Genomic DNA, 24,275 nt, shown 5'->3' with positions numbered 1-24,275 from the left:
ATTCTCAAGGAGAATAGAGTGATGGTCTTTTTAGACAATACCAATATGATTATTGCAATTGAATCTAACTGCCTGACTTGCCCATTGTTATCCACAGAATGTAGGATTGATTTGCTTAGTACTGACATGCTGATCCACAAACCAAAGTAGAGTCTATATGTGTCTCCTCTATTCACCATTTCTTTCGGTATTAATTATAGAATCTTCATATCAGTTTCAAAAATAAAGCTGGGACAGCCTGACCAGACAGTGGTGCAGTGGATAGAGCGTCAGACTGGGATGCAAAGGATCCAGGTTCGAGACCCCAAGGTTGCCAGTTTGATCGTGGGCTTATCTGATTTGAGTAAACCTCACCAGCTTGGGCCCAAGATTGCTGGCTTGAGCAAGGGGTTCCTTGGTCTGCTGTAGCCCAACGTCAATGCACATATGAGAAAGCAATGAATAAACAAGTGTTGCATCAAAAAATTAATCACTGATGCTTCTCACCTCTTTCCGTTCTGTATGTGTGCCCATATTTATACCTCTTGTTGACTCTCTCTCTGTCTCTGTAAAAAGAACATAATAAATAAATCTGGGAGTATGCGTAGAATTGCATTGATTTTTTTAAAATTTATTTATTAAATTTAATGCAATGACATTGATAAATCAGGGTACATATGTTGAGAGAAAACATCTCTAGATTATTTTGACATTTGATTGTGCTGTATACGCCTTCCCCAAAGTTAACTTGTCTTCTGTCACCTTCTATCTGGTTTTCTTTGTGCCCCTCCCCTCCCCCAACCCCTCTCTCCTTCTTCGCGCCATCCCCCCTCCCCCCAACCCTCACCCCTGTTGCCATCACATTCTTGTTCATGTCTCTGAGTCTCATTTTCATGTCCCTTCTATGTATGGATTCATATAGTTCTTAGTTTTTTTCTGATTTACTTATTTCTCTCCGTATAATGTTATCAAGGTCCATCCATGTTATTGTAAATGATCCGATGTCATCATTTCTTATGGCTGAGTAGTATTCCATAGTATATATGTACCAAAGCTTTTTAATCCACTCGTCCTCTGACGGACACTTGGGCTGTTTTCAGATTTTCGCTATTGTGAACAATGCTGCCACAAACATGGGGGCGCATTTCTCCTTTTGGAGCCATTCTGTGGTGTACTTGGGGTATATTCCTAAAAGTGGGATAGCTGGGTCAAAAGGCAGTTCGATTTTCAGTTTTTTGAGGAATCTCCATACTGTTTTCCACAGTGGCTTCATCAGTCTGCATTCCCACCAGCAGTGCAGGAGGGTTCCCTTTTCTCCACATCCTCACCAGCACTTATTCTGTGTTGTTTTGTTGATGAGCGCCATTCTGGCTGGTGTGAGGTGATATCTCAATGTGGTTTTAATTTGCATTTCTCTAATGATTAGTGATGTTGAGCATTTTTTCATATGCCTATTGGCCATCTGTATGTCCTCTTTGGAGAAGTGTCTATTCATCTCTTTTGCCCATTTTTGGATTGGATTCTTTGTCTTCCTGGTATTGAGATTTACAAGTTCTTTATAAATTTTGGTTATTAACCCCTTATCAGACATATTGTCAAATATGTTCTCCATTGTGTAGTTTGTCTTTTTATTCTGTTCTTGTTGTCTTTAGCTGTGCAAAAGCTTTTTAGTTTGATAAAGTCCCATTTGTTTATCCTGTCTTTTATTTCATTTCCCCGTGGAGATAAATCAGCAAATTTATTGCTCCGAGAGATGTCAGAGAACTTACTGCCTATGTTTTCTTCTAAGATGCTTATGGTTTCACGGCCTACATTTAAGTCTATTATCCATTTTGAGTTTATTTTTGTGAGTGGTGTAAGCTGGTGATCTAGTTTCATTTTTTTTGCAGGTAGCTGTCCAATTTTGCCAACACCATTAGTTAAAGAGGCTGTCTTTACTCCATTGTATTTCCTTACCTCCTTTGTCAAATATCAGTTGCCCATAGAACTGTGGGTTTATTTCTGGGTTCTCTGTTCTGTTCCATTGATCTATATGCCTGTTCTTATGCCAGTACCAGGCTGTTTTGAGTACAACGGCCTTGTAGTATAACTTGATATCAGGAAGTGTGATACCTCCCACTTTATTATTCTTTTTTAAGATTGCTGATGCTATTCATGTTCTCTTTTGGTTCCATATAAATTTTGGAATATGTGGTCTATATCTTTGAAGTATGTCATTGGTATTTTAATTGGTATTGCATTGAATTTATAGATTGCTTTAGGTAATATAGACATTTTAATGATGTTTATTCTTCGTAACCATGAGCATAGTATATGCTTCCACTTGTTTGTATCTTCCTTGATTTCTTTTATCAATACTTTGTAATTTTCCGAGTACAAGTCTTTAGTCTACTTGGTTAAGTTTACTCCTAGGTACTTTATTTTTTTGGTTGTAATTGTGAAGGGGATTGTTTCCTTAATTTCTCTTTCTGACTGTTCATTGTTGGTGTATAAAAATGCCTCTGATTTCTGAGTATTGATTTTATATCCTGCCACTTTGCTGAATTCATTTATCAGGTCCAGTAGCTCTCTGACTGAGACTTTAGGGTTTTCTATATACAATATCATATCATCTGCAAATAATGATAGTTTTACTTCTTCTTTTCCAACTTGAATGCCTTTTATTTCTTCTTCTTGTCTGATTGCTGTGGCTAGGACTTCCAGGACTATGTTAAATAAGAATGGTGAAAGGGGGCACCCCTGCCTTGTTCCTGATCTTAAGGGTATTGCTTTTAATTTTTGCCCATTGAGTATGATGTTGGCTGTGGGTTTCTCATAGATGGCTTTTATCATGTTGAGGTATGTTCCCTGTATTCCCACTTTGCTGAGAGTTTTAATCATGAATGGGTGCTGGATTTTATCAAATGCTTTTTCTGCATCTATTGAAATTGTCATATGGTTTTTCTCCTTTTTGTTTATGTGATGAATCACATTGATTGATTTACAAATATTGTACCAGCCTTGCCTCCCCAGAATAAATCCCACTTGATCATGGTGTATGATTTTTTCTATATATTGTTGAATCCGGTTTGTTAATATTTTGTTGAGGATTTTATCTCTATATCCATCAGAGATATTGGCCTATAATTTTCTTTCTTTGCATTGTCTTTGCCTGGTTTTGGAATCAGAATTATGCTCCCCTCATAAAAGGAGCTGGGAAGTCTTTCTTCCTCTTGAATTTTTTGAAATAGTTTGAGAAGGATAGGAGTTAGTTCTTCTTTGAATATTTGGTAGAATTCCGTTGTAAAGCCATCGGGCCCCGGACTTTTCTTTGTTGGGAGTTTTTTGATAACTGTTTTGATCTCATTTGGTGTAATCCGGTCTGTTTAGGTTTTCTGATTCTTCCATATTGATTTTTGGAAGAGTGTATGTTTCAAGGAATTTGTCCATTTCATCTAGGTTGTCTAGTTTTTTGGCATACAGTTCTTCATAGTATTTTCTTAAAATTCTTTGTATTTCTGTTGTGTCAGTTGTTATTTCTCCACTCTCATTTCTAATTTTATTTATTTGAGTCCTCTCTCTCTTTTTCTTGGTGAGTCTACTTAAAGATTCATCAATCTTGTTTACCTTTTCAAAGAACCAGCTCCTAGTTTCATTGATCCTCTGTATTGTTTCTTTAGCCTCCATGTCATTTATTTCTGCTCTGACCGTTATTATTTCCTTCCTTCTACTACATTTGGTCTTTACTTGCTGTTATTTTTCTAATTTTTTTAGATACAGGGTTAAGTTGTTATTTGAGCTTTTTCTAGCTTCTGAAAGTGTGCCTGTAGTGCTATGAACTTCCCTCTCAGCACTGCTTTTGCTGTGTCCCATAAATTTTGAGTTGTTTTATGCTCATTTTCATTTATTTCTAGGAATTTTTTTTTATTTCTTCTTTGATCTCATTCTTAATCCATTCATTATTTAACAACCTGCTATTTAGTTTCCATGTGTTTGAGAATTTTTTAGCTTTTCTGTTGTGGTTGATTTCTAGTTTCATGCCGTTGTGATCGGAGAAAGTGCTTGATATGACTTCAGTCTTCTTAAATTTGTTGAGAGCACTTTTGTGCCCTAACATGTGGTCTATCCTAGAGAATGTACCATGAGCACTTGAAAAGAATGTATATTCTGCTGCTTTAGGGTGAAAGGTTCTGAAGATATCTATTAATCGAGTTGATCTAGTATTTCCAATAAGTCTGCTGTTTCTTTGTTAATTTTCTTTCTTGAGGATCTATCTAGTGATGTTAGTGGGATATTGAAATCCCCTACTATTATAGTATTGCTGTTGATCTCTCCCTGTAAATCCATCAAAGTCTGCTTTATATATTTGGGTGCTCCTATATTAGGTGCATAGATATTTATAATAGTTATATCTTCCTATTGGATTACTCCCTTTATTATTATGTAGTGGCCTTCTTTATCTCTTTCTATATTCTTTGTTTTAAAGTCCAATTTGTCTGATATAAGTATTGCTACCCCAGCTTTTTTTTCATTTCCATTTGCATGAAATGTTTTTTTTTCCATACTTTTACCTTCAATCTATGTGTATCTTTTGTTCTACGGTGTGTCTCTTGTAGGCAGCATATGTATGGGTCCTGTTTTCTTATCCAAGCAGCTACCTTATGTCTTTTGATCAGATCATTTAATCCATTTATATTTAAGGTTATTATTGATATGTAGTTGTTTATTGCCATTTTCTTCTTTAAAGGTGTATTCCTTTTTTGCTATATTCTTTTCCCAGTTTGATCTGTTTATAACAGGCCCCTTAACATTTCCTGCAGCATTGATTTGGTTGTAATGAATTCCTTGAGTTGTTTTTTGTCTGGGAAGCTTTTTATTTCTCCTTTGATTTTAAACAATAGCCTTGCTAGATAATGTAGTCTTGGTTGTAGGTTCTTGTTCTGCTTACATTGAATATTTCTTGCCATTCCCTTCTGGCCTCAAGTGTTTCTGTTGAGAAGTGGGATGTCATTCTTATGGGGGCTCCTTTGTAGGTGATAACTTTTTTTTCTCTTACAGCTTTTAATATTTTCTCTTTATCGCTTAGCTTTGGTATTTTAATTATGATGTGTCTTGGTGTAGGTTTTTTTAGGTTTCTCTTTAATGGAGTCCTCTGTGCTTCTTGGACTTGTGACAGTTTCTCTTGCATTAATTTAGAGAAGTTTTCAGCTATGATATGCTTGAACAATGTCTCTATCCCTTGTTCTTTTTCTTCTTCTTCAGGAACCCCTATGATGCGGATGTTATTTCTCTTCATGTTGTCACAGAGCTCTCTAAGAGATTCCTCTGACTTTTTGAGTCTCTTTTCTCTTTTCTTCTCTGCTTTCATGCCTTCATTCCAGTTGTCCTCCAACTCGCTGATTCGATCCTCAGCTCTATCTATTCTGTTTTTAATTCCTTCTATTGTGGTCTTTATTTCTGATATTGTATTTGTCATCTCCGACTGATTCTTTTTTATACTTGCTATTTCTTTATTTAGGTGTTTATAATGACCATCCGTTATTGTTCTAAGATCCCTAAGCATCCTTACAATCATTATTTTGAACTCTACATCTGGAAGTTTGATTATTTCCATATCACTCAGTTCATGTTTTGAAGGTGTCTCTTGTGATTTCATTTGGATTGCACTTCTTTGTCTTCTCATTGTCTGTTTTTGAGTGTTTTCTTTGTAGAGTTGGTTGAGTCTAGGCTTGGTGTTGTCTGCCTCCAGTTTTCAGTTGTGTTATTTCTAGGTCTTCTTGGGTTGGTATCAGTTGTTATCTGTAATCCACTTTCGGATTTGGGCAGCTTTGAAGTCTTGATTTGTTTGTTTTCCTAACAGGTGATAGTCTTGTTTACTGATCTCAGCAGGGGGCTTCCTTGAAACTGTATCCAGGATTGCAATGGGTGTAACCTGAGACTCTGAAGGCCTCTTTAGCCAACTAATCTCTCTGGGTGCAGGATGTTTTCTCAGCTTCAGTAGGGGGAGGTGTATCTCAGATCTCCATGAAGACCTGAGTTACTGCCCCTCCTCCCCACTTCTTGTTTTCAGCTGTGTCTTGTTGCGCTGATTGGAGCTGGATAGATGTCTGGAGATCTCTGATCCAGAAGCAGTTCAGCTCTGTTTTGTGAAAGGTTCAGTCCCTCCCCCAGCTATGGCCGCCTCCAGCATGGATGAGTCAGTTTTTTTAGGTCATCTCCTTCATTCCTTAGCCCCTCACAGTCTGTCCCTCTCTCTTTCCTTTCTACTTGGGATATAAGCTGGTCTTTTCAACACACCTCGCTGCCTGGTCTTCAGGCAAGTGGCTGTGAGCAGTAGTTTCTGCACTTTTCCCTTGTGTGAGATCCCCTCTGGGCTCTCAGTCTCACCCCCCCCCCCCATTCCTGTAAGAAAGGGAGATTCAGGCGCTCTTCACCAGGTTTGTTGTGGCTTCTTCTTTGCTCCTTGGTTTTTGAGAGATGTTCTTGTAGTTCAGAGTTGGTTTTTCATGCTGATTTTTCCTAAATTGATTTGTATTCCAGTTTGGTGGTGAGAGTTGGGCATCTGTGCATCCGCCTACTCTGCTGCCATCTTTTCAGTCGATACTCGAATTGCATTGATTTTTATAAAATAACCTGAATGAAATTGACATCTTTATAATAGTAAATCTTCCAGGTGTTGAACACAATTTAATTGTCTATTTTCCTACGTTATCAAATTTCTTTTAACAGTGTTTTGTAGTTTCAATTGTATAGGTATTGAATACCTTTAATTTATTACTAAGTATATATTGTGTTTTCTTTGTAAATATTTTTATTTTTAAAAAATTCTTTTTATTAAATTTATTGTGCTGACATTGGTTAATAAAATTACATAGGTTTTATATGTACAATTCTTTCTTTTTTTTTTTTAAGTAAAGCATTGGAAACAGGGTTTTAAGTTTTTGTTTTTATTCATTTTTAGAGAGGGGAGGGAGGGAGAGAGAGAGAGAGAGGAGAGAGAGAGGAGAGAGAGAGAGAGAAGGGGGGGAAGGAGCTGGAAGCATCAACTCCCATATGTGCCTTGACCAGGCAAGCCCAGGGTTTCGAACCGGCGACCTCAGCATTTCCAGGTCGACGCTTTATCCACTGCGCCACCACAGGTCAGGCTATATGTACAATTCTATAATCTGTATATTTTATTGTGTATTCACCACCAAAGTTATTTATATTATTTTTTGATTTTTCAGGCTAGTACATAGAATTGTAATATCTTTTTTGTATATTGTTTTTTTTTTCCAGTTGCCTTTATAAATTCAATTACTTATTCAAATATGTATGGCTTATTTTGGATTTTGTGTATACACTCTTGTCAGTATCAATTAAAGAAATTCCAAACTTCATCTTTCACTTTTTTGCCTCATTGCTTTACAGCACTGAATGGAAAAGATGACAATGAACATCATTTTCTTGCTTCTGATCTTAGGAGAAAGTGTTCTATAATACTCCTTTAAGTATAATAGCTGTAAGTTTTTCATAGTTAATGGCATCCATTAGACAAGCAACAGATATCTTTTCTATTATTCACATCATATGGCTCCTAGTGTTATGGAAGGAGTGTTAAAAAGAAAGGAAATAATTGAGTCAACAAGTATGAGAGACCCATTGTTATTTTATAAATTGATAGTTTCACCAAAATACCTACATTTTATTAGGGATTATTCTGTGTCAAGCACCATTTGAGTCCTTTATAAGTATAATAAATTGACTCTTAAAAATCTCTGAGCCTGACCAGGCGGTGGCGCAGTGGATAGAGTGTTGGACTGGGATGCGGAAGACCCAGGTTCGAGACCCCAAGGTCACCAGCTTGAGCGTGGGCTCATCTGGTTTGAGCAGAGCCCACCAGCTTGAACCCAAGGTCGCTGGCTCCAGCAAGGGGTTACTCGGTTTGCTGAAGGCCCGCGGCCAAGGCACATATGAGAAAGCAATCAATGAACAACTAAGGTGTTGCATCGCTCAATGAAAAACTAATGATTGATGCTTCTCATCTCTCTCCATTCCTGTCTGTCCCTGTCTATCTCTCTCTCTGACTCACTCTCTGTCTCTGTAAAAAATAAATAAAAAGGTGCTGTCTGGACCACATTTTACAGATGAAGAAAAAGGCAGAGAAATAGCTTTCCCCGGGTCAAATAGCTTGTAAGAAGTTAAGTCTGCCTGGCTTTAGAATTCATAGTTTTGGATGACCAGTGGTTATGTAATGGGTAGAGCATTGTCCTGAGAAGTGGAGACCCAGGTTTAAAACCCTGAGGTCATGGGCTTGAGCATGTGGTCCTGTCTTGGAGCATGGGATTATTGACATGATCGCATGAATGCTAGCTTGAGACCAGATAGCTGTCTTTTGAAGAGGCACTGGCTGGGCTGGTGTGCCCCCCCCATCTAGGCATGTATTGGAAGCAATCAATGAACTACTAAAGTGCTGGAATTTTAAGTCTATGCTTCTCATGTGTCATCCTTCCTGTCTTTGACTCTCTCTGTCTCATTAAAAAATTAAAACAAATCACCCTTTGCAGAGACTGACTCTGCTAAGGACAATCCTGAGTAGAATGTGCCACAAAACTTGAAAATTACAGACACAAGATGCAGCAAAGATGGGACCAGGGGTCTCCCAGCCTCAAGGACTGAGAACCCTGATATGCAAGTCCTCATTGTATTTACTTGTTTGCTTTATGTGCTTATTATAAAGCTTCAGTACATGAGGTAATCATCCTCTGGTACATCATGGCATGATTGCTCTTAAGCACTTACTCGGGAGAAATAGGAAATGGCAAACAGTACAGAAGATATTTTTGCATATAAGCATATCAGGGACCCAGCGTTACTAAGTCTGCACAAATGATATCTGTTTAAGGCAACATTCTATTCTCAGGCCATTTTCCCACAACCCTTATAACCAGCACATGTCATTGTTCAAACGAAGGATTGGCACAGTATTGAATACTGACATTCTTCAACCTAAATTGGGCAGTAAAAACTATGCCCAAATTGAAATTGCAGACAAACACTGCATTGGGACTCACTTGTACCAAACAAATTTTCATTGTCAGCCTCAAATTCTATTATTTATTTATTTAATTAATTTCTTTTAATTTAATGGGTTGATATGGTTTGCCAAACTACAGGTTTCAAGTGTTCAACTAAAATTCTATTTTAAATGGGTATTCTATAGTTTAATTGGTTAATTCCTCCAAGGTCGTTATGAAGATTAGACATAATGTGATAAAATCGATTAGTTATATGTCAAGTTTACATCACATGTGGTACCCATTTTTATAACTTTCATATATTTCTATTTAATACAAGATTTCAGAATTAAAAATTAATTTGATATTGCTATCTTTATGATCTGGGTCAAGCTGTGATGTTGAGCATTTCACTTGACTTCTAACAAACTACAATCTTTGGGCCAAATCTAACTTGCCACCAGTTTTCATAAATAAAATTTTATTGAAACATGGCCTTGCTCATTGACATATGTGTTGTTGATGGCTGCTTTTGTGCTATGATGACAGAGCTGAGTAGTTATAAGAAAGACCACATGGCCTACAGAGCCTGAAATATTTACTACCACGACCTTTACAGAAAGATTTCCTGACCCTTTCCTGGTGTTATTTATTTATTTATTTAGAGACAGAGAGGGATAAATAGGGACAGACAGACAGGAACGCAGAGAGATGAGAATCATCAATCATCAGTTTCTTGTTGTGCACCTTAGTAGTTCATTGATTGCTTTCTCATATGTGCCTTGACCGAGGGCCTTAAGCAGACCGAGTAACCTGTTGCTCGAGCCAGCGACCTTGGGCTCAAGCTGGCGACCTCAGGGTCTCAAACCTGGGTCTTCCGCATCCCAGTTCGACGCTCTATCCACTGCGCCACCACCTGGTCAGGCTCCTGGTGTATTGATAACATTATTTTCTTTATGGGTTACTGTGAGGAGGGTTTGGCACACAGTAAAGCATCAATAAGCGGACATTCTGGCTATCACAATAACAGGCCAAAGGGAAAGAATAGACTATATTCTAGTTTTGTTAAACAGGCATTTGGTAAATTATAGCTCATTCTAGATTAAAATTTAAGCAGAACAAGTATATAAAAAATAAAATGTGTATACTAACTAGAACTACTATGAGGTTTAATGCTGGGACCTTGGAGTCATTTTCATCATAGTGAACAAATATAGAAGTTGATTTTATCACCATTATGTTTCTAGAAGATGTAGCCTATGCATTAGGACACACAGACACACACAAAATACCACAAAAGTGAATTTTCAGGCCCTGGCCGGCTGGCTCAGTGGTAGAGCGTCGGCCTGGCGTGCAGAGGTCCTGGGTTCGATTCCTGGCCAGGGCACACAGGAGAAGCACCCATTTGCTTCTCCACCCTTCCCCCTCTCCTTCCTCTCTGTCTCTCTCTTCCCCTCCTGCAGCTGAGGCTCCATTGGAGCAAAGATGGCCCGGGCACTGGGGATGGCTCCTTGGCCTCTGCCCCAGGCACTAGAGTGGCTCTGGTCGCAACAGAGCGACGCCCCAGAGGGGCAGAGCGTCGCCCCTGGTGGGCGTGCCGGGTGGATCCCAGTCGGGCGCATGCGGGAGTCTGTCTGTCTCTCCCCACTTCCAGCTTCCGAAAAATACAAAAAAAAAAAAAAAAGTGAATTTTCAGATAATAATATTCTACTCAAGAAAAACACCTAAAGAAGAGCTCTAGATAATGGAAATATACAATTTAATTATATTGTAATATGCCCATATGAATCAATTCAGAGTAAATAAGACTAATGATGTCTCTTAAATTAGTAACAAAAAAGTAGCAAAAAATGAGAAGAACTCATATTAAGAAAAGCACAGCCTGACCAGTCGGTGGTACAGTGGATAGAGTACCGGGCTGAAAGCAAAGGACACAGCTTTGAAACTGTAAGGTCACCAGCTTGAACACTGGCTCATCTGGCTGAGCAAGAGGTAACTTGCTCTGTGGTAGCTCCCTGGTCAAAGCGCAAATGAGAAAGCAATCAATGAACAACTAAGGTACTGCAACAAAAAATTGATGCTTCTGATCTCTCTCCCTTCCTGTCTGTTTGTCCCTATCTGTCCCACTATCTGTCTCTATCTCTGTCACAAATAAAAATAAATAAATAAAAGAAAAGCACAAAGGCCTGACAAAAGGTGGTGCAGTGGATAGAGTATCAAACTGGGATCCAGAGGACCCAGGGTCAAAACCCCGAAGTTGTAGGCTTGTGTGCATATTCATCAGATTGAGTGCAAGGTCACTGGCTTGAGCATGGGATCATAGACATGAACCCATAGTCACTGGCTTGAGCCCAAGGTTGCTGGCTTGAGCAAGGGGTCACTTGCACTGCTGTAGTACACTTATGAAGGCACATATAAGAGGAATCATTTAACAACTAAGGTGCCGCACAAAGAATTGATTCTTCTCATCTCTCTCTCCCTTCCTTTATGTCTGTCTCTATATGCCCCTCTCTCTGAATCTCTGTCTCTGTAAAAAAAACCAAACAGACAAAAAACAAAACAAAACCCCAAACAAACCAAGATAAGAAAAGCATGAAGGTCTTCTTGCAGATATAAGTATGTCTACATGTAAAAATATCTTCATGATCTATCATGAGAAATGTTTGAATCAAAGATGCCAAATTTATGATAGTGCATAGTTCATCACCAATATCATTTCAGAAAATTCAAATTTTAAGTGAATTTTTAACTGGAAATAATTAATCATTATGAGGAGAGCCTTTGTTTTGGTACATGACTCAAGGCAGCCAAGTGACCTTCACCTGAGAAGGGGTGGGACTCAGAAATAATTGATCAGGACCAAGGACACTGACTTTTTCCTCCCATAAATAAGATTGTGAAGTCTTCAGGGAATGGAGTTCACGGATCAATCTGGCTAATTGTGAGCTCTGTGCATTGAGTGCTCAAGGCCAGACAACCATAAATGATCAGTGTGTCTCCAGGCTTTTAGGGTGCTGGTCCCTGTCCAGCTGGCTTCTCACCTGTGCCTCATCTCTCAAAAATCATCTCTGTCAGGAGGTCTGGCCTGAATCTCTATCTGCCAATACCAGGGACAGAGACTCAGCAGTCAATGCTCAGGAGGCAGAAGACGGGCAGCAGACTGGCTCTTTTTGGTCATGGACCAGCAAAGTCACAGCCCAGTTCTGTGAATGCCATGGAAGACATTGAGGGAGGAAGGACTGGGAGCATTGTTTTTATTGTCAGGACAAGCAGGACATTTGGGGTAGGCAGGTGACAGGGCATCAAATATATTGTAGTTTCTATTTTAAGCACTATGAAGTTAATATTCTTGGTTATGGTGGGAGTCCAAGAACTTTCATTCAGAGTTCTGCTTTTCTCTCACAATAGTTCTAGCTCCCATAGAAATTACCCCCATGATAACAAAAATAGGCCTCTTCAAATGGTCTCCTAAACAGTCCAAAATCAAGAGGTGCTGATGATGATGAAGAAGAGGAGGAGGAGGTAGAAAATGAAGACAATGATCCTGATGTCATGAACAGTCACCGAGTACCTCCTATGTTCCAGGCCCTCAGCTGAGTGTTCTACACCTTGTTTCATTTCATCTGCATTATTGCTTCCCAAGAAAAAGAAATTCACATTTCTTCATTTTACACATGAATACAGGAGCTCAGCATTCAAATATAATTTGAACTAGGGCTTGTGGGAAAGTGGGAATGAATTCAAGATGGAACCTAGGCATCCAGACTCCAGACACAGGACACATGGCCAGTATTCTTTCCTGAAATTCCAACTCATCATTTTACTTGCCAGGTCAGTCTAGGCAGACCCCCTGTTCACTGTCCTCCTCCATTTGAGGGATCCCAGGCGACCTCAGTGGACAGTGATATAGGTCACCTGCTGCACTGACTGTAGAAAGGCTAGCTGAGTTCATGGTGTGAACCATAGACAAATCAGCAGTTTATAATTTAGGGCAGATTTTTTGCTTGCCCCACTTCTAGATTTTGCTTGAATTGTCTTTTTCCTTTTTCATTTCTGAATCTTAGCCCTTCTCAGTCTAAAAGAGACATATTACTAGTGTTGGTTTTCATTCTTAAAAACCAAAAATCAGTTAAAATATGTATCTCAGCTGTACTTTTAGTTAAGACCTCTGAACTTCTGTGTTAAACTTTTCCGAGGTGTGGAAAACAGTAAAAAGTTTAACATATAAGCAGCAGAGTCTAAAAATTTAGTTTAATTTTGTCTGCTATATAATCTTCTGCAATAATGGGCAATTTCTAGTGTGTCTGTACCTCAACATTTTCATCTTAGTTGATTCCTTGTCAAAACTACATTTTTCCAAAGATTAAATATAGTGGAAATTTTATATACAGTGTGTCTGTAAAGTCATATAATAATAATTACTTACCAAGTACTTTATGTCAGGTTTTCACTAAATTTGGCAGAATAAATCTTTATAAAACAATTTACTATAGTTAAATCTATCTTTTTATTTATACTTTGGTTGTTCCGCTACTGCCCACCATGAAAACTGAAACGTCAACTAGTGGGTGGTAGGGACCAGGTTGACTAACACTGCTATACTCTCTGTTAAAGTCACTACAGCATATCTCGCCTGTCTTTCTCTCCTTGAGTTAATGGAGCTGCAGGTCTTAGTCAGGATCCCTTACTTAGATGATCTAGTAAGTCCAGGCTGAATAGAGTATACTGAATCAAGCACTTCTAAGCAACTGTACTGTGGCTTTTCCTCCTTTACTGGGAGCAGGGTTGGTGCATTAAACTGGTACACACCTCTATTACTAGTCTTGGGTTTTTACATAATAGGCTCTGGTACTTGGTGAGGTGGGCGTTAGGTAGCCAGTGATGTCCTTTGGTGTTCATTAGAGTCATTAGAGCAAGGGGCCAACCATACCTTTAAGTCTTGTCCCAAAATTGATTTGTCTGCCTCTTGTACCAGCATAGCTGTGGCTGCTAGGGCTCTCAATGGTGGCCAGCCTGTTGCAACCTGTCTAGTTGTTTGGAATCTTGCTTTAATAACCCTACTGCTGTCTTGCTTCTCTCTGAGACATACAGTACAAAATGTTTTGCTAGGTTAGGAAGAGCTAGTGCTTGGACAAGTTGTAATTACTTTTTAAGAGTCTGAAAAGCACAGTTCTATTCTGGACCCTACCCCATGGGCTCTTTTTCTCCCCCTTTTGTAACTTCATAGAGGGGTTTGGCCAGTACAGCCAAGTTGTGGATTCACAAATGACAGACTCAACTGCACCCAGGAACTCTCTAACTTGTTTCCTCATGGTGGGGACTGGACATTCTGAATAACCTGTTTCTGTTCCACTCCTTGCCTCCTCTCCCCCTGCTGGAGAATGAATCTCCAGTCTTTTACTTTCCTTTGGCAGGTCTGGGCCTTCTTCTTTGAGACCTTGTATCCATTCTTCTCTGGATGATGTAGAAGCTCATCCATTCCTTGAGCACAGCCTTGGAGAGCATTGTGACCCAACAACAGATCATACACATACTCAAGAAGGACACATTCGATGTCTGTGCAGGACACCACTAAAGATCTCAAGCTAGGGCCTCCCAAAAAATGGTGGGAGAGTTCTTGAACCTCTGCAGGAACTTAGTCCAGGTGTACTTTATTTTTGTCACTGTAGCTGGGTCCTCCCATTGGAAAGCAAACAACTCCCAGCTCTTTCAGGAGTCAATCTTACACTGAAAAAAATTATATTTCAAGTCCAAGCAAGTGAAACAGAAGATTTGGGAAGGGAGGAGGCTTAGGAGGGTGTAGAGCTTTGGTAGTTTCAGGTGCAGAATCACTGTTGCCTTGTTTACTACTCTCAAGTCATGCTTTCTCTTATTGTTAGGGCTAACTTGCTTTACTTAGCTTCTTAGTCCTAGAGCTCAGGTTTTATTCTAGTTGGTGGTCTTTACTCACTAGGTGTGGCCATTTTGAAATTTACATTTAATTCTTAAGTAATTAATTCAGAAGGTAATTAACTCTCTAGGTAGATTATCAATAAATTCTCCTGGCCTCAGCAGTGTTTGTCTCCATTCACTTCTCAGCTTCTCAGTGGCAGGTATTTTCTAAGCTGAGACTCTTGTGAATGAGAAACTCTGTCAAATGCCTATTGGCACATTCACACATACTCCTTGTGGCAGCCTTTGCATTTACCTGATATCCGCAACAAACTTCAGTTGCTTCAGTGGCAGTGTCTAACTCCATTCTCTACCACTTCAACTGAAGGCATCCACTACATTCTGCTTGCACTCCACTCTACTCAGCTGTGGGCCAGAGAGTAGCCCAAGGAAGAAAGTCAGAATAAACATGAGACTCACCAGTGGTGTTACCCTTTGCCATGGAGTATATTTAGTATTGAGAAACCATTTGCCTAGAAACTAAAAACAAAAATATTTCCTTAATTACTTCATCAAAGTTTATTTTTACTCATAACTGAAAAGTTAATTTGGAACCAACAATGCTGGAAAGACTCTATCTTATATGTAGATTTTAAAGGTAAATTTTTATACAGTTTCTGATTAAAAATGGACAGTTTTGAGTAAAAAATAACTATTAACTGTACAAAAATTCACAAAACTAAATAAGATTAAAATAAATTTACATAATAAAATATCCCAATGACACTTCGTAAAGTAGAAACATTTTTGTTGTGAAATTAAAATTTAACACTGCACTAAAATTTTTGAATCACTTTCTGCATATACACACACACACTCATACACACTCCCATTATTTTAAATACATAGATACATAAATACATATATGCATATATCATGTCTGTCTTTAAACAAAGAACCAACATTTTATAACAGTATTAAAAACTACAATTTTTATATCTGAATAATAATACAAAACAGAATGTAAAATAAAATTTTTTAAGACTATTGCATTTTGATGATTTTAATGTTTACTTGGTATTCTTATTTGTTTGGTTTTTTTTTTTAATTTATTTTAGAAAGGAGAGAGAGAGACACAGAGAGAGAGAGAGAGAGAGAGAGAGAGAGGAGAGAAAGACCAAGAGAGAAAGAAGGGGGGAGGAGCTGGAAGCATCAACTCCCATATGTGCCTTGACCAGGCTAGCCCAGGGTTTCGAACCGGCGACCTCAGCATTTCCAGGTCGACGCTTTATCCACTGCGCCACTACAGGTCAGTACTTGGTATTCTTATAAAACAACAAAGAGAAATGATTGCAGCTCTAATCTAGTATAATTTGTTACAGTATATCTTTTTATATGTATCTATAATTTTTTAATGTTTAAAAAAATGAAGCTTTTGTTTTCTGAAAATGTATTGGCTACAAATTTAAATATAGGATGGTTGCATTTCTATGTAATTAACAATATCTATTCTTCAAATTACTATAACTTTCTAAACTACCATGTTCTCATTTTACAAGTAGAAATAATAATAATAATAGCTTAGATATTATTTGTCTTTAAATGAGGTAATAAATGTGAAAATGCCTGGTAGAGTGGCTGGTACAAATGGGAATGTTTTATTTTTTTCATCTTTGTATTGTGACAAATAAAATTATTATTTTTTACATTATAACTTTTTATACCGTAGAACACAGCTTTGAGAATGTCTCATTTCAATTTTTATTGGTCACCATCTGTAATGGTTAAAAACTGCTCTTAGTTTTAAATGTATAACCTCATTTCCTTAAAATATTCACTCTTATTATTGGTCAACTTGTTAAATGTCCTTAAAAAGTCATTGAAAAGAATCTGTGGAGTTCCAGAGTTATAATAAAACAGTGATTCATTTTGTATATTGCAATTCAGTGGAAATCAGTGAAAAGTAAACTATTGTTGATAGTGGAATTATGACCAAGTCTATGTACTTTATGCCAAAATATACTTTTTCTGATGCTATTTATATAATTTAATATAAACATTTCCATATCTCTGAGAATCTAAGGTGTTAAATTTAAATAAATCTATGTTACACCATTAATGCTAGAATTTGGAGATAGATCTGGAGTTTAGATTTTAATTTTGTCATTTTTTCATATTCCATGATCTATAGTAATAGATATTAATGACTCTGAGATACATAAATAAATGCTAAAAATAAAACAATGCAATTAAATATACTGATGAATAATCAATATTTTAGATATCTAAGACATTGTGTTCAACATATATTTAGAGGTTTAGGTGATGTGATAAGTACAACTTGAGAAATAAATTCTCTTTTTCCTGATATCAAAACCTTTTGAAACAGCCTCCTTTCAATGCAATAGCAAAACAAATAAGACCATCTCATGCTATATTCATTTCTTATTTACACAGCAGAGTGTCTCATGGGCAGTAACTAATAGTTGGGACAGGTAAGAATTTTTCTTTGTTGTGAGGTTTAGTTACCCCGAGGTTTTTATAGTTATCCCAAAGTTTGTATCCTTCCAATTAATTTTCTATGAAAATAATATATATTTTATAGTATGACTAAAATTTTGTATGGAAAAGCAAAAAAAAAATAAAAATTATATTTCTACAAACTAGCATGTTTTGAGCTCTGGAAGAGAGAAGGATGAATAATAAATAGGTGTATTGAACTTGAGGAAAAAGTATTTTTCTGTATTAAGACAGACTTGTTAAGTTGCAAGTGTAATTCTGGTTTACTGCACATGTGTAGCAAATGTTTAAGAACCAAGAAGCTTTTTATTCAAAGGACAGCAGGAGGCATCAGGTTAAGGGGATTTAATAATAACCATAAAAAATCTGCATGTTGATATATTGGCTGTGATGTGTCTGGAAAATTGTCATATAGAACTAGCCAAATTGTATTACTGAGGCTGCACTCTTTAGATCAGAAATTTTTCATTAAATAGGTCATTGTGTTCTTTTTTATAATCAAATTGAAGTAGGCAAAGAGCTTTTTATGACACTCAAACAAGTAAAATAAAATTATATTATTAATTTATTATAAGATACAACTCATAATAGTTACAGCATAAGGAACCCTATTATCTAAATGTCAGTTAGTATAGAGTGAATCTCCAAAAGTCAGGTGTTTAGTTGTTTATAATAATATATTTGATATGAAATGTGAGCTATTTAAAATAATGCTTGGCATACTCTTTTAACTCTTCTGGCTGTTCTGGAAAGTAGTGTGGTTTAAACAAGTGAGGGAACAATCATATTGATAGTATTATAGTAACAATAGTCATAGTAAAGTAAAAGTCAACATTTATTGGACATTTTATATGTATCAGTTGAAGACATTTAACATTCCTAAAATGGATCTATTACACACAGGATAAGATTGTGGAGAGAAAAGCAGCACACAGAGATTTGTTGATGAACTGTAGCTTCTTTCTCTACAGAAAGTTACCAATACTCTCAATATTGTAAGTGAATAACTTGAGCTTTGACCAGATAAAGGTCACTGTTGAAAAATAGAGATCCCAACAGGTCTGACAGAACTAGAGTAAATAGTATATTAAAGAGTTGAAGGAACTCAAATGTATTGAAAATGTTATTTTTAATTTATTTATTAAATATAAAGTTGTATTGGAATAAACTGAAGAAATCCAAAAAGAATGTATGCAAAAAAATATTCTTCTACTGCTGAGGACCCAGAGATTCTAGTTTACTTTACTTTATTTTTTTATTCATTTTTGAGAAGGGAGGGGGAAAGGGAGAGAGAAGCAAAAAAGAAGAAAAAGAGAAAGGAGGGAAAAGAAGCAGGAAGCATCAACTCCCATATGTGCCGTCTCTGGGGAAGCCTGGGGTTTTGAACTAGCAACCTCAGCATTCCAGTTTGATGCTTTATACACTGCCCACCACAGGTCAAACCAGAGATTCTACATAGTTTTAAAATCACAAGAGGAGGAGTTCCCACTGAATATATGGATTTTATCATTCAAAGAGTGTGTTTATACTTTACTTTAGATTTCACATATAAGTGAGAAAATACAGTATTTGTTTTCCTCTGACTTGTCTCTCTTAGCATGATATCCTTAAAATTCAGTCATGTTATCACAAATGGCAGGATATTGTGCTTTCTTGTGGCTGAATAATATTCCATATATATGCTCACTTTTCTTATCCATTCATAGATTGAGAGACACAATTTATTTTCATGTCTAAAAAAAGAAAGAGTAGGCAGGCACTGGCCAAGTGGCTCAGTAGATAAAGCGCTGGCACAGAGAAGTGAGTTTGACCTCAATAAGGGCACATTGCAAAAGAAATCAATGAATACACAACTAAATGAAACAATAAAGTGAAACAAGTTGGTGTTTCTGTATCTCTTTCTTTGCTTTTCCCTCATTTTCTCTCTCTCTCTTTCTCCTTTTCTTTCAAATCAAGAGGGAAAAAAAGAAAGAGTACAACATGGTTGCCAGAAGGTGGGAGAAATGGGATGCTGTTGGTTAAAGGGTATAAATTTCTAGTTATAGCATAAATAAGTTTGGGATCTCATGAACAATATGATGACTAAATTTAACAATACTGTATTATATACTTTAAATTTGCTAAGAGAGCAGATTTTTATTCTATTCATACATAAATAATTGTTAACTATATAAAATGATAAATGAAGTTACTTTATTATGGTAATTATTTAACAATATAGACACATATCCAATCATGTTGTATACCTTAAAGTTATAAAATCTTATATATTAATTATATCTTAATACATCTTGGGAGAAAACCCACAGGGTAGAACACATTAAAAAGATTTTAGTGGCATACATTGAGCATACTGAAATGTCTTTCTCCTCATGAACCTACTGTGCTTATTAAATAAAAGTAATTGAGTTATACTAGTAAAATAATAACTTGATCAACAGAAAGAAAGGAATGTGATTATCTACACTGCAGAAACAAAGGAGAAACAGAAATAGGAAGAAACCTTATTGAAAGTTTAACTTAGGTTTTATTTAGCTCAGAATAATGGAATTTCCTAGCAAGAGAAAGGGTAAAACTTCCTTGATGAAAGATAATCTAAACATAAAATATTAAAAATAGCATATAATGTTCAATAAAATAATTTCTAGGAATGTCATATGAGAGAAATATATTACTAAAAGGTAATAGGAATGGACTGAGAAGAAACCTAGACATTGAAATTATCAAACAAGGACTTGAAAAGAGTTATCATTAATATGTTCAAAGAAATAGATAAAAATACACAAGAGATGAATAATTTCACAAGGAATTAAGTTTATAAAACACAAATTTTTTTTTATAAAACACAAAATTTTTGAATAAAATATATCTCAAACAGAACATTAGAAAGAGAAAAAAGAGGCCCTGGCCGGTTGGCTCAGCGGTGGAGCGTCGGCCTGGCATGCGGGGGACCTGGGTTTGATTCCCAGCCAGGGCACATAGGAGAAGCACCCATTTGCTTCTCCACCCCCCCCTTCCTCTCTGTCTCTCTCTTCCCCTCCCGCAGCTGAGGCCCCACTGGAGCAAAGATGGCCCGGGCGCTGGAGATGGCTCCTTGGCCTCTGCCCCAGGCGCTAGAGTGACTCTGATCGCGGCAGAGCGACGCCCCGGAGGGGCAGAGCATCGCCCCCTGGTGAGCAGAGCATCGCCCCTGGTGGGCGTGCCTGGTGGATCCCAGTCAGGCGCATGCGGGAGTCTGTCTGACTGTCTCTCCCCGTTTCCAGCTTCAGAAAAAGAAAAAAAAAAAAAGAAAAAAAAGAGAAAAAAGAGATGGGTTAACTGAAAGACAAATCACTTAAAATATTATAAATAAAACATAGTAAGAATAACAACAGAGGAGGAATAATCAACATATTACAAATTGAGAAGAAGATGCTGTTGGAGAAAATTAGGAGCTGACAAATTCATTTAGATTTTCACATAGACTGTAACTCGTTTGCTATTATTTCAAGTGTAATGAGGAATGACTGAAGCATTTTAAGCTGTGGAGTAAAATAGCAGATCTATGTTCTTAAAGATTCCTCAGGCTGCTTTGTAGACAACCTCCCTCAGGTCGTCAAGGGAGGCCTTTTACAAAGTCAGTGTGGCAGCACAGGTGTACTATAGTAATGATTTAGATTCTGGGCTATGTTTAATAAATTTTAACTCAAACATTTGACTATGTATCCCCATTTACCCTGCCAATGAAAGGAGACTTGACTTGGAATGGTGAGCACATAATACAATATACAAATAATGTATTAGAGATGTACACCTAAAACCTATATAAACTTATTAACCAATGTTACCCCAATACATTTAATACAAAATTTAAAGATATAAAAATAAAATATTTGAGTATTTAAATATACTTTTTTTTTTTGACAGAGACAGAGGGAGTCAGAGAGAGGAACAGATATGCACAGACAGATTGAAAGGGAGAGAGATGAGAAGCATCAATTCTTCATTGTGGCACCTTAGTTGTTCATAAATTGCTTTCTCATATGTGCCTTGACTGGGTGGCTTTAGCAGATGGAGTGACTCCTTGCTTGAGCCAGCAACCTTGGGCTCAATCTGGTGATCAAATTAGCTGAGCCTGTGCTAAAGCTGGTGACCTTGGAGTCTCAAACCTGGGTCCTCCATGTCCCAGTCTCTACCCACTGCACAACTACCTGGTCAGGCTAAATGTATTCTTTGTTTATATTGTCCTTAGATTGTATTACTTTTCTTTAATTCATACTTAGTATTTATGCATATTTTTTTTGAAGAATTCTGGATATTGATTCTGTAGTTAGTGCTTCTGTTGTTACAACCATTTCATATTCATGGCAAGAATTATATTGTGTGTGTGTCTGTGCTTATGTGTATGTAATATATACTTATTGTGTAAAAGGTAGTCCATTAAGGTAATCAGTTGATACTGTAAAATAAAATGAGGTATTTGAGTTTTTAGGTGTTTATTTTGTTTATTTTTTTATTGTCCTTTATTTTTCTCTATCAATTTCTGTAGTCTTTAGGGATTCTTTAGATATATATACAAATGTGGAATTGCTGGGTCATAAAACACTTTCATTTTTAATTTTTTGAGGACTTTTTGTATAGTTTTTCACAGTAGCTGCACCAATCTGCATTTCAGCCAAAAGTGTGTGAGGGTCCCTTTTTCAACATGCTTGCCAGCACTTCTTGTTTGTGGATTTATTGATGACAGCTGTTCTGATAGGTGTGAGGTGATAATTCACTGTGCTTTGAATTTGCATTTTCCTGCTGATTACTGGTTTTAATATTTTCCTGTGTCTGTTGACCATCTGTATGTCCTTTTTGGAGATGTGCCTATTCAAGTCCTCTGATTTTTAATTAAATTGTTTGGGAGTTTTTTGGTGCTGAGTAGTATGAGTTGTTTATAAATTTTGACTCTCAACAAATTATCAGATGTATCATTTATAAATATGTTCTCCACCAAGGAAAAAAGACACAGGACTCAAATAAATAAAATCCAAAATGAAAGAGGAGAGATCACCACAGACATCATAGAAATACAAAGAATTATTGTAGAATACTATGAAAAATTATATGCCACCAAATACAACAATCTAGAAGAAATGGATAAATTCCTAGAACAATACAACCTTCCTAGACTGAGTCATGAAGAAGCAGAAAGCCTAAACAGACCAATCAGCAGGGAGGAAATAGAAAAAACTATTAAAAATCTCCCCAAAAATAAAAGTCCAGGCCCAGACGGTTATACTAGTGAATTCTATCAAACATTCAAAGAAGACTTGGTTCCTATTCTACTCAAAGTCTTCCAAAAAATTGAAGAAGAAGCAATACTTCCAAACACATTTTATGAGGCCAACATAACCCTCATACCAAAACCTGGCAAGGATGGCACAAAGAAAGAAAACTACAGACCAATATCTCTAATGAATACAGATGCTAAAATACTAAACAAAATACTGGCAAACCGAATACAACAACATATTAAAAAAATAATACATCATGATCAAGTGGGATTCATCCCAGAATCTCAAGGATGGTTCAACATACGCAAAACGGTTAACGTAATACACCATATCAACAAAACAAAGAACAAAAACCACATGATCTTATCAATAGATGCAGAAAAGGCTTTTGATAAAATACAACACAATTTTATGTTTAAGACTCTCAACAAAATGGGTATAGAAGGAAAATATCTCAACATGATAAAGGCCATATATGATAAACCATCAGCCAACATCCTATTAAACGGCATAAAACTGAGGACTTTCTACCTTAAATCAGGAACAAGACAGGGTTGTCCACTCTCTCCACTCTTATTCAACGTGGTGCTAGAAGTTCTGGCCAGAGCAATCAGACAAGACAAAGAAATAAAAGGCATCCATATCGGAAAAGAAGAAGTAAAGCTATCACTTTTTGCTGATGATATGATCCTATACATCGAAAACCCGAAGGACTCCACAAAAAGATTATTAGAAACAATAAACAATAAACAATAAACAGTAAGGTCGCAGGATACAAAATTAACATACAAAAGTCCATAGCCTTTCTATATGCCAACAATGAAATATTAGAAAATGAACTCAAAAAAATAATCCCCTTCACGATTACAACAAAAAAAATAAAATACCTAGGAATAAACATACCAAAGAACGTAAAGGACCTATATAATGAAAATTACAAAGCATTGTTAAGGGAAATCGAAAAAGATACAATGAGATGGAAAAATATTCCTTGTTCTTGGATAGGAAGAATAAATATAATCAAAATGGCCATATTACCCAAAGCAATATACAAATTTAATGCAATTCCCATCAAAATCCCTATGAGATTTTTTAAAGAAATGGAACAAAAAATCATCAGATTTATATGGAACTATAAAAAACCCCGAATAGCCAAAACAATCCTAAGGAAAAAGAATGAAGCTGGGGGCATTACAATACCTGACTTTAAACTATATTATAGGGCCACGATAATCAAAACAGCATGGTATTGGCAGAAAAATAGACACTCAGACCAATGGAACAGAATAGAAAGCCCAGAAATAAAACCACATATATATGGTCAAATAATCTTTGATAAAGGGGCCAACAACACACAATGGAGAAAAGAAAGCCTCTTCAACAAATGGTGTTGGGAAAACTGGAAAGCCACATGCAAAAGAATGAAACTCAACTACAGCCTGTCCCCGTGTACTAAAATTAATTCAAAATGGATCAAAGACCTAAATATAAGACCTGAAACAATAAAGTACATAGAAGAAGACATAGGTACTAAAATCATGGACCTGGGTTTTAAAGAACATTTTATGAACTTGACTCCAATGGCAAGAGAAGTGAAGGCAAAGATAAATGAATGGGACTACATCAGAATTAAAAGTTTTTGCTCAGCAAGAGAAACTGATATCAAAATAAA

This window comes from Saccopteryx bilineata, chromosome 1 (assembly GCF_036850765.1).
Source record: "Saccopteryx bilineata isolate mSacBil1 chromosome 1, mSacBil1_pri_phased_curated, whole genome shotgun sequence".
Classification (NCBI taxonomy): Eukaryota; Metazoa; Chordata; class Mammalia; order Chiroptera; family Emballonuridae; genus Saccopteryx; species Saccopteryx bilineata.
Note: the sequence above shows the minus strand (reverse complement) of the source record.